The following is a 6,000-nucleotide window of genomic DNA, read 5'->3' as shown; positions in this document are numbered from 1 at the left end:
TTGGTGAATATTGTTGGAAATAATACTGAGAGGGGGGGTGAATCAGTATTATCTAATTCTTTTAATAAATCTTCCTTATTTGTTCTTTGAATTAGTTTTGCATGTCAGTACCATAAAATAATGAGCATGAACAAAGAAAACAGATAGTCACACCAAAGAACACAAGATGTAAGGTGGAAACCCAATGTGGGTGAAAACCACCTGCTGCAATATGTCTCTATCTTCTTTCAAATTAGAAACTCCTTTTACAATGGTTTTGTACTGGTGCAGTCCTTTACCAGTACGCAGGCTGCAACCTGCAGAGAGCTACAACTCTCTCTCATTTTCCAGTCTCTCCTGGAAGGGAGCTACAACCCCCTACTTCTTTTCTTACAAGGACCACTTTTCATAAATTTTCAAACTGGATCCATAAGCATCGAATGATCATCAAGTATAAGAGAATCACCTAGTCAACTGTAGTAACCAGATCAACAATAATAGAACCAAACCCAGAACACAGCAATGATAAACAGAGATTTTAAGAGAAGTAAGCAGCTTCACCCATGTACTGCCTGCTTACAGTAAGCACCCTACTCAACTGCTCGCCTGCTTACGTACGCACCCTGCTCAACTACTCGCCTGCTTACGTACGCACCCTGCTCAACTGCTCGCCTGCTTACATACGCACTGTATCCATTGAACTGCCTGCGGACCTCCGCACCTGCAACCCTTCTGTGCCTGCGTACCGGCGCACCTGAAACACTTCGTTCCTGCGTATGTACGCACTTTTCTTTCACTGTACCTACGTACCTTCGGGCATAGATGATTTCAAGACTTCAGAAATAACCCAGACAGTCAGATCTACAGATCTGAACATGCGCCGAAGAGATCTCAATCCATCAGTAGATTCGCCTTATTTAGATCTAGACATTACTCCCAAGAGATCATAATATTTCAGATCTAGCCCTCATAAGATATTCAACACAAAACATGCTCAAGCCAAATGATCTCCTTTGCTAAAAATAGGAAAGCTCTTCCTTAAATCATGGATCAATACCACGGGTCGACACCATAATAACACAAAACCGTCGGCTAAATACCAAAGGTTAAACATAAGAAACCCCACGTGTGCTTTTCTCTGCCTTGAAATGTGTGCACTGGGGGTACGCACCTCCTGAACGGGATAACTGCGGGTATGTACGCACTTTATGTAACACCGACCTGCGTGTACGCACCTTATGTAAGGTGTACCTACGTACCCCTTATTTTCTTCAATATTTGATAGCTGATCATCAATCTCTGCTGCTGACTTGAAGTACTGTGATCTATCACCTGAATGGGTTGCCATCAAGGACAACACTTTAGCCATAATGCCAACAATCTCCCCCTTTGGACTTGATGGCAACCTCAAAACTTCAGCTTCATTCTCCCCCTTTGACATCAAGGGCAAAGGGTTATGCTCCCCCTAAGAACATGCTCCCCCTGAATATGAACCAGATCTGCAACGAAGAGCCATAATCCACCATGAAAGAGATAGAGACATATTGCAGCTACTTCCAAGATCTCCTTTTGCACATCCTCCATAATGCCAACAATGCATTATATGCTCCCCCTAAACCTGTACCCTCAATCAGAAGAGGTTCAGCAATAAGATGATGCATCAAAAACCCCCAGCTTTTGCCTGAGGTATTCAAAAGTGTCCCTGGGCAATGGTTTGGTGAGAATATCAACAACTTGTTCCTTAGAAGGAACATACTCCAACTTGACCTTCTGTTCAAGCACTTGTTCCCGGAGAAAATGGTAGTTGATTGGTATGTGCTTGGTTTTTGAATGCATAACAGGATTCTTTGAGATGCTGATTGCACTTGTGTTATCACATAAGATGGGGATTGGTGGTGTACAAGTGATTTGAAAATCCTGCAAAGTCTGCATCATCCAAAGGAGTTGGGTGCAACAAGATGCAGCAACAACATATTCCGCTTCAGCTGTAGACAAGGCAATCAAACTCTGTTTCTTGCTGAACCAAGATACCAGTCTGGAACCCATAAAGAACGCACCACCACTTGTGCTTTTCCTGTCATCCACGCTTCCGGCCCAATATGAATCTGTATAAGCATGAAGTGTAAGATCTGTATCTCTAGGATACCATAAGCCATAATTTTGAGTCCCTTGAAGATATTTGAAAATTCTCTTCACTGCCTGAAGATGAGTCTCCTTCGGATTTGCTTGAAATCTTCCAACTATTCCAACTGCATGCATGATGTCCGGTCGGGTACCTGTCAAATAAAGTAAACTTCCAATCATAGATCTGTAGGTTGGTTGATGTACTGCTGCAGATTCATCATTTGCACTGAGGCTACATCCTGTGACCATGGGTGTACATACTGGTTTTGCATCTTCCATACCATATTTCTTCAAAATCTGTTTGAGATACTTGGTTTGAGATAAAAAGATTCCTCCTTCTTTTTGTTGGATTTGTAAACCAAGGAAATATGTCAGTTCTCCTAGCAAGGACATTTCAAATTCTTTCTGCATGACCAAGGCAAAGCTTTGACTCATAGCTTCTTCATTGCTCCCAAAAATAATGTCATCTACATACACAACAAGTATTAGCAATTTGTCATTTTCAACTTTTATATAAAGATTGCTATCTGCTGATCCTTTTGAAAAACCTTGTTGATGAAGATATTTGTCCAAACGGTAGTACCAAGCCCTTGGAGCTTGTTTGAGACCATAGAGAGCCTTTTTCAATCTGCATACAAGATTTGGATCATTTCCAAGAATGAACCCATCTGGCTGTTCAATGTATACTTCTTCTTCCAAGTCTCCATTCAGAAAGGCTGATTTCACGTCCATTTGAAATACTTTGAAGTTTTGAAAACTTGAGAGAGCGAGGAACATTCGGATGGCCTCAAGTCTTGCAACAGGAGCAAAGGTTTCTTCAAAGTCTATTCCTTCTTGCTGTGCATACCCTTTACAAACAAGTCTGGCTTTGTTTCTAATTACCTCTCCATTTTCATTCAATTTATTTTTGAAGACCCATTTTGTTCCGATAACATTCTTATCCTTTGGTCTAGGAACTAGCTCCCAAGTGTTGTTCTTTTCGATCTGCTCAAGTTCTTTATCCATTGCTTTCACCCAACATTCATCTTTGCATGCCTCTTTCACATTTTGTGGTTCAGTAGAGGAGAGTAATGCCAAATAGCTTGAAGCTTCTGCAACTGTTCTTCTTGTTTGTACACCTGCTTCTTTCTGCCCCATAATCTGAGATTCTGGATGATTCTTCTGAACATATCTGGATGGAGTCTTTTCTTCTATTATTGTTTGCTCCTCTGGTTCTTCTTGAGGTTCTTCTTGAGGTTCTTCTTCTTCATCATTCTGTCGTTGGGGGTATCCTTCATCTTCTTCGATGTCTTCATGATGTACTTTCCTAGGAATGTATCCCTTCTCATCAACCACTACATCAATGCTGTCAACAATTCTACCAAGTCTTTTATTGTAGCATTTGTATGCTTTGCTATGTGGAGAGTAACCAAGAAGAATGCCTTCATCTGCTCTAGGTTCAAGTTTTCCAAGCTGCTCATCAGTATTCTTGATATAGCATTTGCTCCCAAAGATTTTGAAGTGCTTTACCGAAGGAGTCCTACCACTCCAGAGCTCATGAGGAGTTTGAGTGCTGTTCACCCGGACATTTGTTTTGTTGAGAATAACAACCGCAGCATGTGCAGCTTCACCCCAGAAAGTTGCGGGAGTTCCTGAATCATCAAGCATAGCACGAGCCATTTGTTCGACTGTTCTGTTCATTCTTTCCACAACTCCATTTTGCTGAGGGGTTCTTGCTGTAGAGAATTCTCTTCTTATCCCATGTTCTTCACAGAAATCGAAAAATTCATTTGAAGTAAATTCCCCACCTCTGTCGGATCTGAGGCACTTAATTTTGTGACCTGATTCATTTTCAACCAAGGCTTTGAAGGATTTGAATTTTTTGAATGCTTCATCTTTGTGCTTCATAATTCCTAACCAAACAAACCTGGAGAAATCGTCAATGAATAATATCAAGTATTCTTCTCCTCGAGGTGTTCTTTTCCTGAAAGGACCGCATGTATATGTATGTACTAGCTCAAGAGGCCTGCTAGCTGAACCTTCTTTCTCTGGAAAGTTAGTTCTGGTTTGTTTTCCAAACTAACATGATTTGCATATGGTGTTGTCAGGAATTTTGATATCTGGAAGATCGCGAACTGCCTGATATTTGCATGCTTTCCTTATTTGTGAAAAGCTTAGATGTCCCAACCTCCGATGCCATAACCAGTGCTCATCATCCTTGCTTAGATAGCATTGTTGTTGTCCTTCTTCAAATATGTACAGATTATTTGGAGTTCTTTTGCCTTTGATAATTGTTTTACCTGTATCAAGATCACGAACAAGACATCCATTTGATCTGAATATAACCTCGGTTCTTTGATCACACATCTGGCTGACACTTAGAAGATTATGCTTCAATCCATCAACATACAAAACATTTCCAGCCTTGACCTTTTCTTTTAACTGAGCAATGCCTTTTCCTTTTATAGTTGCAGGAGTATCATTTCCAAAGGAGACTTTCTTTCCTTTTTCTAGAGCAGAATATGACTCAAGTTTTTCTTTATCACCTGTCATATGCTTCGAACATCCACTGTCAATGTACCATAGATTTTCCTGTCCCTCTGCATAAAATGCTATCCCACATCTTTCTGTTTGTGGTTCCTTTATTCTCCATGTTTTGGTGCTTGAGGCTTGTTCCTTTTTCTGCTGAAACCTGCTCCTGCATTCAGAGTCTTCATGACCAAAGTTATTGCAAATAGAACATTCAACTTCATTTTCAAGAACCGAAAAGTTGTTATAGGTCCTTTTTGTAATCCCGGTCATACTTCTTTGTTTTTGAGCTTCCCTAGTCATGATTGTTTTATATGCAACACATTGAGCTGCTTTGTGACCAAAGTTATGGCAAGAAAAGCATTGTCCATTGAAGAAACTTCTGCGGTTATCGAATCTACCAGCCAATTGATTGTAATTTCTATTGTCATCTATTCTTGAACCAAATTGAGAAGATTTTACCTATGGCTGGTTGTAGCTTTTGTTCACCCTTAAGATGGATTGCCCCTGATAGTTTCTGTTTGTAATTCGTCCCTGCTTTACCTGATGATCTTCATTGTGCTTTTGCTCATTTCTTCTTGCTGCATCAAGATAACTTTTTGAGGTGGATGCTTGAGAAGTTTCTCCATTATAGCCCAGACCTGTCTTGTTTAGTGGAGACCGCTACACATTGATAATCTCATCCAAAGTTTCAGATCCTTTGACAAACTTGAGATTAATAGCTTTTGTTTTCTCAATCTCTTTTCTAAGACCAACAATTTCACCTTCTAATTTTTCAAGATGTTTTTCCTTTTCATCAATTTGAAATTGTAGAGTATCAATGATCATGTTCTTTTCTTCTATACATCTCTTGAGTCTAGTAATTTCATCATAAAGGTTATCCACATCTATAGCATCCATATAATCATCATCTTCAAATGCCATTAACAACTTATATTCATTACCTTGTTCATCTTCATCACTGTTTGATAGACCATCACTATCTTCATGAGTGAAGTAGCTTTTCTTATTTGCATTCTGTTTCTTGTTCCATCTAGCAGGTTCCTTTCCTTTATCTTTATAAGGACATTTTGCAGCATAATGACCTACTCTTCCACAAGCAAAGCATTTAAAAGGTAACTTACCTCTGAACCTTCCAGAACCCCTTTGAAGGTTTCTAACAAAATTTGATTCTTCTTCCTCTTCTTCTGGGACGTGGCTTGCTTCATAATAATCTCCTTTGCCTGATGCCTTGAAAGCAGCTTCTCTTCTGTCTGATGGACCTCCCTTTCTCATTTCATAAGCAGTTAGAATTCCATGTAGCTTAGACATAGTAAGAATTCGTAGATTTTCCTTTTCTTCTATTGCAGATACTTTATATTCAAACTTGGGGGACAATGATCTTAGAAC

The sequence above is a fragment of the Pinus tabuliformis genome, chromosome 7, assembly GCF_031772625.1.
Source record: "Pinus tabuliformis cultivar Carrire ecotype Pingquan chromosome 7, CPIR1, whole genome shotgun sequence".
In the NCBI taxonomy this organism is placed as follows: Eukaryota; Viridiplantae; Streptophyta; class Pinopsida; order Pinales; family Pinaceae; genus Pinus; species Pinus tabuliformis.
This window is presented reverse-complemented; position numbering follows the sequence as displayed.